This window comes from Strix uralensis, chromosome 5 (genome assembly GCF_047716275.1).
Source record: "Strix uralensis isolate ZFMK-TIS-50842 chromosome 5, bStrUra1, whole genome shotgun sequence".
In the NCBI taxonomy this organism is placed as follows: Eukaryota; Metazoa; Chordata; class Aves; order Strigiformes; family Strigidae; genus Strix; species Strix uralensis.
Window position 1 is genome coordinate 56948130 of NC_133976.1, and position 11298 is coordinate 56959427.

Below are 11298 nucleotides of genomic sequence, written 5' to 3' on the forward strand. Positions count from 1 at the left end.
GGCATCCTAGCTCTGTTAGCACTGCTGCAATAGCCCAATTAGTAGTTCAGGTGTTGCCACAGTCTTTGGCTACGGCCCAAGAGCTAATGACAGAGCAGGTGGCAGATGCGAGGATTGCAGAAGCGTGGCTGGAGATGAGGGGAGCTCATTCTAAACAGCTCATCGAGACCAGTCTCTGCTGACCAGCTGGGATGGTGGGTTTTGCAAGGTGAGTTCTTGCTTTGTGGAAATCTCCAAAACACCCTTCAGCCTTTGAAGGATGCTACAGCTGCATTTGGCTCTGCTATGCCTCCCAGGATGTCCAAAATTATCTTGAGATTACTGGAGTGACCCTACCCATGGCCACTGGTTTACAGCAGGAGGAAAACTCATTAAACCCCAGAGGTGTTTAATCAGAAGCAAAGTGGCAATGGGGCATTGACACATCATGGATGTTGATGCAGTAGGATGATAGAGGGGCAGAAATGTCATTGTCTGATGAAAGACAGGTTTGTCTGTCTTACCAAATTCCTGCGCTGCGTGTCTACCACAAATGGCCTGAGGCACTTGGGAACTACTGGCCCCAAAGCAAAGCTATGGAGGGAGGCTGGGAGGGCAGAGAGGAAAGGCTGAAGACTGGCAATGGAAACTGTAGAAGTATATGGGCAGTGCTGTTAAGAATGTGCAACCTGACACGCAGCAAGAACTTGAGGAGATTTTTCCAAGCAGGTTGAAGAACTGGTTAAGAAGAGGCTTAGAGCTATGACCAAAGAAGCTGTTGATGCAGTTTGACTCCCGCTGTGCTTACAGAAGCAGGAGTTTCTATATTCTTTGTAGGCAAACAGGATTATGTCAAACTACCTAATGCCATCATTCAGTTCGCTTACTAATGGAAACATTGAGTACAGGCTAATTGCTCAAGTCAAAAGGGAGGCAGGTTTTTGTGATCACCACGCTGTGTTATCTACAAGTACAAACTGCTCCTGCAGTGCTCCATATAAAGCAGGAGTACAGATGCAGCTCTGCTTGCTTACACACACAGAGGAGTCAGGATACACAGACCCTTTGAATCTTTTCCGTCACAAGCTCTTGTTATTGCCGTCCTTCCCCAGGGCCTGCTTCTGCTTGTTGCACTCAGTATCAGAGCTGACTTCAGTGGCAACATTACAGCCCTTGGGTGTCAGCCCCTAAGTGGGCTACAAAGAAAAGGGGTCAAAAGGTCTGTTCTTGAGTCTGTGTCCACTGTGTCGATGCTTTTTTCCCCTAATGGCTCCAAAAACACCTTCAAGACCACCCATTGTTGCTGAAATACAGCCCCATCTTGAAAAGAGCTGTGTGACAGTGGGTGTCAGGGCAGACATTTTGTACTAATAACAATAATTTTGTACTAATACCGTGTCGCAGTAGGGAAGACAGAAATGACTAATTAAAATGTTGGGGAGATAGTCAAGTCATGAGAGCATTACTCAAGTGCAATTTAGCTGGGAAGCTGCAATTCACAGCTCTGCTATTACAAAAATACCACTGGACTTAATTCACCAGACATCGTTGTCAATGTATCAGGTTATCATCCCACCTGAAAGCAGCTCCAGGCTACCTACCACCAGCCCGGCCATCAGTTCAGAGACATCCACAGGGCACAGCCCTGGCTCCTAAGTGGTCGGTGCCATTTCCAGCAGCTGTAATTTTTTCTGGCCTAATACCAGGCAAGCCCAAGCTTGCAAAGAGGCTTGTAGCTCAGTGTGGCCTTGCTCAAGACCAGGGTAACACTATCATCAATGGGAAGCAGAATCCCAAAGCCCTACCTTTGCTCACATGAATACTTCTTTGTGCCCTATATCATTTTGCAACTGTTGCTCTAGGCCAGGCTCAGAGTGACCTCTACGTAGCCCCTGAGTGTGTCCCATCACTGCAGTGAAGGTCCCAAGGTGTGCAGGAGCCTGCAGCACATGGACTTCAGGCAGCGGAGAGGACAGGCAATAAACATCAGCCTCTGCGGGCCTGATGTAGATTAACAGGAGAGCTGGTGCATGAAGCACGTGTTTTAACAGCTACGATCCCTCCCCTACTGTGTTAGTCCCTGCTTTTACAGCTGTAGCAACAAGTAGCGGAGGTCTAGTGTAGTGGAGCTGCATAGGAAGAGGGCTTAGCTGAGAGGGGTTTGAGCTGCAGATGAGCTTAGAGCCCACAGTCTTGGGTAGAAATGGCGTTTGGGGCTGTAACACGGTTTGTAGGAGTTGGAGGCTCTTTTATTGACAGCTTCAGCACTGCTTTGGCTGGTGGCCACCACTGACTGGTGAATGCAGGGGGGGAGAGATGAGTCAGTGGAGGGAGAGGGAAAAGGACAAGGAAGAGGACAGAGCAAAAGAAATGCAAAGATCAAAGTCTAGCCAAGAGAAAAATTAAGCATAGAAAGCAAAGGAGATGGAAGGAGGGGAAATCAAGGAGTAACACAAAGGGGGAGATGGAAGAGAGACAGCAGCCCTTCCAACAGGCCAGAAAAGGGAGGCAGGAAGGTGCTGGGCATGGAGAGGACAACAGCTCCCATACCTGGCACATTTCTCTCCTGCTGTTGCTGTCTTGGAAAAGATGAGCCTGGCTTTTTCTGGAAATGTTTAATGAGCAATTAGCACAAATACTTTCCTTGATACCTTTTGTGACGCTTTGAAGCTCAGTGACGCATGTAACAGGAGAGAAAAGTGATCTCATTTGGGCTCAAGAAGGCATTGCACCCCTGTGAAGAGCCGCCCTGAGAGGTTAATGCGGGTCCAGGCCTGTGCAAGAGGCAGCAGAAGCAGCCAGGCTGTGGGAAAGGGCTGTTTTGGTCCCCATGTGGTCAGTCCAAAGGAAGGGAGAATTGTGGACACATCCTGGCAGCTTGGTGCCTGCAACCAGTGAGAGCAGCCCTGCGCTTTTGCTGCCCCAGACAGGGAGATAGCAGGCGCTTTCCCTGATCTGAGCCAGAGAAAATCACTTCTGCGAGGAAAGACAGCTGAGATCTTCTGTCTCACTGGCCTGCAAGTGGTCCCCCTGCAAAACTCTGCTCTGCTCTGTTAGCTCCTCACGCTGACTGCCAATGCAGACGTCACTCTCACCAGTGATGTCTCCTTTTCCGTATGCTAGAAATGCCTGGTTCTCACCTCAGCTTGGCCAGCAGCAACTTCTCAAACCTCCTGCCAGGGCACAAGGGGAAGGGCTGACGGTTGTTACTACTGCTCCTTAGTGGGGCAGGATGGCATAGCTGTGGTGAGGCTCAGCCTAAGCACGGTGTGTGACCAGGACCTCAGTTGGTGCCAGCAGGACACAGAGGGAGGAATGAGCTTCCCCGAGCCTGGACTCGTTCATAGGCCAGTGGCCTTGCAGCAGGTCTGGCTGAGTAATGCAGAGCCAGGAAGGACATACACTGGGACTTACTCATTGCTCTGGGATGTCAGTCCTAATGGAAAACAGCAGGGAGTAGTTAGAATATGCCATAAATATTTACTAGCTATGACATCCATTTCCCTAACTGTTGTTAAAAGTCCATAGCTGCCTGAAGTTTCAGGGTTGGACTGCAGCTCATGCTCCAGCACCAGAACCCAAGCACCATCCCAGCGCCATCCTGGCATCTCCAGGTCATGCCTCCTGTGCAGCGGGTGGCTGCACAGCTGCCAAACCAGCCCCAGGCCTGCCAAGCCCCTGGGCAACAACATGGTCACCACCTGTGAAGCAGGATTGGTTTATGGTTATAGAAATAGTTCGGCATTGTTTGAGACTGGGATGAGATGCATTGTTCTCACCAAGGTGGGGGCTGCTGAGAAATGCCAAGGTTTCCCTTTGCTCTGGGAGAAGCTGACCAGGTCTCATCCTTTCTTTCAGCAGCAGGCTCTCCGTGTCCGGCTCTGGGGTCCAACTGCGCTTTCCTTCTCAGCCTGCGCAGCACAGGCACGTGGCTAGCGCTCAGAAGACACACTTTAAATAACTGCACCACAGTGACTCATGCCTTACCCAAGGCAGTCTGGCTGCTGGCATATAAAGCATGAAAGCCGGTGATCTTTGGAAGAAGAGAGGATCCTACAGTGAGCAGACATATGGCTCAGTTCCTGGCCAGAAGGTGGGAGGGGTGGAAATGTTTCTAGATGAGATAGGCTGGGAGGCTGAGGCGCAGATGCAGAGTGGTAGCCTCCCCATCACTGCCCAGCTCTGTCCTCCTGACCTGCTGCCACATGTGCAGCCCCTTGTCTCTGCAGTTTCCCTGAGTCAGCAGTTTTTGGCGCTGGGGCAGCTCAAGGAGGTAGGGAAGAGGCATGTGGGAGCAGCGCCTGAGCCCACTGTGGCTGACATGGGGACGTGGAGCGCTCCTTTGCCCTTTGGAGCATTTGGCCTGTAGCACCAAGGAGGCAGGCAAGCATAGGCAGTCCTCATGGCTCCAATGGACCTTCACCTTTCCCTCAAGCACCTGAATTGTCCTGCATTTCCCCAGCCCCCATGGGTCCCAGCGCTGCCCTTCTCACCCTGGTCCTCCTCAAACTCTCCCCATCCACTCAGCCCCCTCCTCACACCAGCTCCCCTCAGCACTGTCCCTTCCTGCACCACCTGTCCCTCTCCTCCCTCCCTTGACCTGCCCTCCCACTCCTCCCACTCTCCCCTTTCCAGTTTCTAATCCCCCTGGGGAGCTGCTCTGCATCCCCTGTCCTCTTCCACTTCCCGGTGCCATCTCTGCATCCCTCCTCCTCCACCGCCTGTAGCCACAGACCACTCTGGCAAAGTCACCGCTCGGAACCTACTGTGGCATTTCCCACAGCCCTCCCCACAGCCCCCGACCCCCTCCCACAGCCATTTGCCCCAGAAGCACCACAGTGGGTCTATAGCTCCTGCCAGCAGCCCATACCAAGAGGCCAGCCTTCACCCTCAGGCTGCACCCTGTTCTCCCTCACCTCCTCGCCAGCCCGTGGCTGCGGCTGGGTTGCCCCTGCCAGCCACGCGAGCTGCTTTCCCCAGCCTGGAGGCTGTTTCCAGGGCTCAGGCTGCCGGGAGCTGCTCATCGGCTTTGGCAGAGCAGCGTAAATGTCATGTCCCTGCCTGTTCCCGGCCTGAAGCGATGCCTGTGTGTCTCCCATTATGTAAGGCGTAGTGTGTATGGGAGCTGGGAGGCCTCGGGCTCACTTATGCACCGTGAATGACAGCTGCAAAAATGAGATAGGGACTATTTTTAAATCTCCCCACTCCCTCCTTCTCCAGCTCTTCCCCACAGCCCCAGCCAGGCTGTGTGGATATCCAGACCTTGCCCCATGGGGGAAATTGGTACCAAACTGCTCCCGAACAAGGCTTTGTGCTGCCACAGAGGAACACACAGCACCTCAGCACAGGGCTGGTGGTATCTGGAGGACACATCCTCTTCCAGTCCTCCTTTCCTATCAACAGTCCTCTGCCATCCTCTCCTTCACCTCTCACGGCCCTGCTTGCCAGCAGGACCCGCAGTGCCCTTTCTTCCCCATGGACTCTCCCTGTAACTTTAGAAAGGTCATTCCCTCCTCCTTGAGCCACAGGGTTATCGCAATTCCTCGGAGCAGAGCGGAAGGGATCTCAAGGGGGGAAAAAACCCTACCTTCTCCTGCGGAAACGTGACACCCCAGCACCACCCTGTCCCTCAGATCAAGGGCAAGGGACAGATGGTCCGGAGCAGTAACGTCTCATCTCCCACTGAAAGCCGCCAGCAGGGGGACAGGCAGAGGAGAGGCAAGGTGGGTGAGGAACTGGCTAAGAGAGAGAGACAGTGTTGGTCACAGGGAAAGGAGAGTTGTCAAAACCAGTAGTGTTTTGCACCAGAATACTGTAAGACAGGCACCCCTCAAGTGATGGAAGAAGACAGGCGGTGAGTGAGCACTGCCCGTGTGCTACCACTTTGGTTCTGAATAAAGACACTCAGTTCAAGGATATGCCCATCAAAGAATTGTCTGGAGATACCAACAAGTATGAGGTACCACTTCACCTGGCATTGTAGATGCTGCTCTAGACATCCCTCCTCAGGAAGGATGGAGCTGACCTGCAGCAAGTACAGAGCAGGCTTGTGAGTGGTCATTGTGAGTGTGTGGCTTGTTTAATCTAAAACAGGAGAGGCTAAGCAGGCACAGGATCCGTGCATCATAAATACACGCTAGGGCAAAAGTCTAATTTGTTCTCCTAGAAGCTCATCTGGAACACAAATATATTTAGACTTAAAATTAGAAAGAAGTTCCTAGCCAGCCATGGTATAAACTTCTGCGACAGCCTGTCAGGCTGGAAGGTGGGCAGAAGAAGCCTAATTTGGTAAGAGATCCAGCCGGCTGGTAGTCACTGCATGGCAGGAGAGGAGGGAGCCCAGAATGAGCCACATACACATCTGAAATAAAGCTTGCAATCGTGTCCCCAAGGTCGTCCCCAGAGGGATTCGTACAGAGCTGAAACCTCAGCGTGTTGCATCCTCTTTAGGTTACATGTTATTAATCTGCATCAGGGTCCTCCCGAATCTTTGAAGAGGCAAGGAAGGGTTCACCTCTTTTCCTTCTGGGTTTTGAGGAAATTTTTTAATTTCTTTCATCTCTGTAACCTCTCTGGCCAGGGCTACCCACAGGGCTGGGGTGAGGCAGGGAGGAGGAATGGGGCCACTCCTGCTGCTCTTAGTCATGCTTTGGGTGTGTTGGTTTGCCTTGCTCACAGGCTCAAGACAAAGCCAGCTCTAGGGACAGTAGGGCATTCCCCTCGGGCTTGGTGTGCTGGTGCAACCTGGGGAGCTTGAGCTGTTGTTCCCTGCAGGAAGCACTGCCCTCTGGGACTCACTGGCTGCGTTTTCCCTCTTGCAGGAGCTCAGGGACGCTAGAGACAACTTTGCTCTCTCCCACTTGCTCCCTCTGCTGTGTTCCTATCTTTAGGCTTCTGTGGAGCTTCACCGTGGGAAGTGAGAAGGTGCCTTCAGGCTGTGGTGCTCAGGATGTTCCCTAGACGGTCCCTATGCGTCCTGACTTGGTCACTGCGCTGTGGTACGTACAGCTTGGAAGGTCAGGAGTCAAAAGTCCCAGGCCTGCGCTTCTGTGTGGTGTTGAGCCTGTGTTACCACGTTACCATGACAAGATCCTCAGCCTTGTGACCAGCATGCCAGCTGTTTCTGCCTGCTCTGAGTCCTCCTCAGCGCCAGGGCCGGCTGAGCAGCACACCAGGCAGAGCTGTCCTGAGGTGGGAGCCTCGAGCAGGACTGTGGTGGGGTCAGTTCAGGAGGCTGTGGAGCGCTGTCAGAGCACAGCAGGTCCCTCAGCAGGAGGGTTAAGGCCTCTTGTCTCTTAGAGGTTACTCCCAGGCCGTGACTGTGTCCCCCCCAAGCTGATCCTCCCTGTCCTCCATCCGTGCAGAGCTCGCCTGGTTTGCTGCGGGCCGCAGGGACTGGGAGGGAGCCGTGCCCAGCGCCGGGCCGGAGGAGGGCAGCCGGCTCCGTGGCCGCGGGACGAGGGCCCGTTCCCGCCGGGCCGCGGGCTGAGGGGCGGGCGGCAGCGGCCGGAGCGGTGCGCGCTGCCGCAGCGCCACCTGGCGGCGCCCGCTGGGAGGGCGCGGCCCAACCGCCGGCCCGGGCGGGGAGCGGGCGGGGCTCGGTGGCGGCGCTCCGGGCAGCAGCAGCGCTGCTGGGGCTGCACAGACGGTGGCCCAGCTCGCCCGGCGGCACGGGGCTGCCTGCGCCAGCCTTCCTGCCGCCTCCCTGCCCGAGCCGAGCTGGGCCACGCACCCCGCTGGTTGTGAGCCACCGCCCGTCTCCTCACGGCGGGGTGTAGGCATCGAGGCGAGGATTAACTGGGGAGGGAAACGCCAAGGGTTTGAAACGCCGCCCTTTCCCCACGAGCAGCCCTGTCCGTAGCACACACGTACCCTGACGCCTCAAGGTGCCGGTGACGCTGGGCGAGGGGGAGCGACACGCCCCTCCGTGAGCTGCAGCGAGCAAACACACAACCGTGCACAGCAGAGATGGCTCCCAGCTGATACAGTCGCTGCTTTGCACAGTTCCCAGGGTTGTGTTGATTCCCCAGGACCCAAAGGCAGCATAAACCAAAACACTTTTTCCTTCAAAAACGTAGGGACTGCAAAGGGCTGAACCCTCCGGCAGCGCTGTTCAAACGAGCGCCCCAGCCAGCCATCTGCCCCCCAGACACTGGAGAGGTCCGGCCTGTTCCACCACCTCAGCTTGAGGGCACAGGCTGGTGCCTCAGCCACCCTGTTGGGCACTGTACAGATCCCTCCTCTCCCAGGCAGCAGCACCCAGGGGCTCTCCCCAGGTCTAGACTCTGCTGGAGACTGGCTTCCTGCCCAACTATGAGGCTGCCTCCCCCCCCAGTTGGTGGCAGAGCACAGCAGCATGATATTCATCCCTTCTCAGGGTTGAGAAGTGAGAGCAGGGCTCAGTAGTGCAGAGTAGTGAGATCTCCTTGTGGTGAAGCTACTTCTAGGCCATGTGTCCTCAGCTCTGCAAACATCCCTGATCTCAGATTCTGATGAGGCTTGTGCTGCACGAGGCAGTGAACATACGTGACAGCTCCTAGTTGCCAAGATGGGATGTGCAGCAAGTCCCCAAACCTCATGTGCCTCAGTAGGCCTGCGGTCTTGTAGCTTGGTGAAGACAGCCTTACTTTCAGGATGAGAAGGATTTGGAAATGGAACGTTTTCCTGGGTTTCAGCAGCGTCGCAAGCAGGAGCAGGACACTGGAGCACCCATTGGTTGCTGGTTTGAGGAAGCACATGAATCTAGAAGATGGTGAGGAGGCTACTTCTCCTCAAATGATGTATTTTAGATTTATAGATAGCATATAAAGCCTTAGGAGCAAACAAGCAGCCAGCAGAATAAAATGAATGCATTGGCTGACTGATGACAAAGACCGAATCTGGCTGAAGCAGCTGCTGTTTGGGAGCCACAGGCAACCTTCTCAAGCACGAGTGGGTTTAGAAGCACTGCAGCATGGGGTGCACCTGCAGCACAAAGTCTGGAGCAGGGCAGTGCAGGTGCGTGGCCTGTTGCCGCCAGACTGCCACCACGGAACATGCACATGGATCTGGCTCAAAGGCTTGCTGCTCTGGGGCTCAACCAGGCTGGGGTGGTGAGCCCGCTCTCACAAGCTGGAAGCAAACTTCAGGATCAAAGCATTCAAAAGCCAGTTTTGACCATAAACTTGTGATCAAGCACAAAAGGGAAAAGGTACTTCAACTCACCTCTTGCCACATCTGGAATACTGCCAGCACCTTTCCTCTCTACTCCACCTAGCTACCTCCCAACCCAGCCTACTCTGCCTCTTCCCCTTTCCAGAGGGGAGGAAGGCGGGTCCCACATTGCCCTTTTGCAATTACCTTAAACTGCCAACTTCTGACTTGACTCCCTCAGGGTCACTTTTCTCCTCAGTTCCTTCCACTGCCCTCTCACTCCTCAGAAGCCTGTTTAGATCTCACGTGGAGCACTGATCTCCCTTCCCACCATCAGAGGCTGGAAATCTGGGGCAGGTCAGAAGACAGCCTCTTACTCTAAGCCCTCTACACAACTGCATCTCTATCCCTTGTGTGTTCCCCGCTTCCAGGGCAGGAGAGGGGCTCCAGTGTCATACTGCAGGGAGACGCTATGCTGGCTGGTGGGTCTGGTATATACACAGGGTCTCCAGCAATGTTTCACCCACCTTTTGAGCTGGGACTCCCACCCTGTTGCAGGTCTTACTACTTCCCCAGGCACACAGTAGACTGCCTCCCAGCTTTGCACATCAGCAGAGGTGTTAGCCTGCTCTTCAGTTGCCTCCATTCCTTCTTGTTTGAACAGTCACACAGGGCTATGAAGCCATAGGATGCCTGAAGGGGAATTCAGGGGCAAGTGGAAGTTGAAACCACTTTTGCAACCTGGTCACCCCTCCGATTTAGGCTCTCAAAGGCCAACAGTCTACCCAGGTCTAAGAGAACTGTATCATTTGAAAGCCACATAAGGCACTTAAAATATTTTTTCAATGGCCATGTCTAGCCAACAACCACAACCAACAGCAAGCAAAAACCCCAAAGAGCTTGGTGGATGTAGCCCTTGCACATTTCTCAGATAAGGCATTCCAGTTGCCACTGAAGAGCACTACAAACCAAACAGGAGCCATATCCTTTCCCCACTCCTTTGCGGATCTGGTGTAGCCAGGAGAAAAAATGAGTACAGATGCATTTGAAGTCCTGAGGTCAGCAGATTCCCCCCAACAAGGGAGATAAACATCCATGCTGCTGCCAGCCCCAATCACAACAGGGAAAAGATACCAAATATCCTCCCCTGATTCTATGTTAAGGCCATGTAACACCAGAAGGATACAAGCAACACATTCTTGTATCCACTCAGTTTCTACTGCAATTCCTTGCTTTGCCCGTCAAGTCCTTGGCCTTCCATACATGGTACAGGTTAAGCCCCTCCCTCTAAATAGGTCCTGTTTTAGCTTTTATACACACTATGGGTCACTAGTTGTGCCATGGCTCTGGAAGATAGCCAGAGAAAAACAACTAACTGACACAATTTATTCCTTCTGCAAAACCATGTGAATTTTTTTCCTAATCCACTATGGTAGGTTGCAAGTAGTCATGTTCATACACACATTTCAAAATTATACTGGTGAATGACCACATGAGTTGCCAACCCAATACCTTCTAATGCCTGGACTAGAAATCTCTTCCTCAAAGGTCAGGAAATGGTCATCGAGTGTCTGTGTAGATGAAAGCCTACCTGCAGGGTTGGATCAGAAATACTATCTTCCCCCCTTCCTCCTGTTTGCAATTTCATTTCCTTCCTATCACCCCCCATCACTAATCATACAAGATACCTTTTACAAAAGCAAAGAACTAACAAACTCTACCTTGCTGTAGTTTCCAGATAAGCTAAGATATTCCAGATAACTAAAACACCAGCGATTTCGTTTTCCTTGAGAGCATGTGTCTCAGGTAAATATATCAGGGACCGCAAGAGGCCAAGGAAAGTGAACACATCCTTTTCTGAAAGCGGTCCTTTCCAGTCAGAAGCAGTGAATGTACAGAAGACATACTTTTCTTACCAGGTTGATCTTCACCTACCAGCCCTTGACAAAAAAAAAAAAAAAAAAGAAAAAAAAAAAAAAAAGAAAAAAAATCCCAAATCAAACAATCAAGGTTTAGGTCAAAAAATGGAAAGGAATGAAGAAAGCTATCCTCGTGGTCAAAACTTACTTACTCTAGACTCTGCTTCTTCCCATGAAAAAAAGAAAACTAAATTCTGATTATTTTGTGGTTGTCGACCCCAAAGTAACAGACAAAGCAAGGTCCGAGTGTCTGTGGCTGACTACTAGT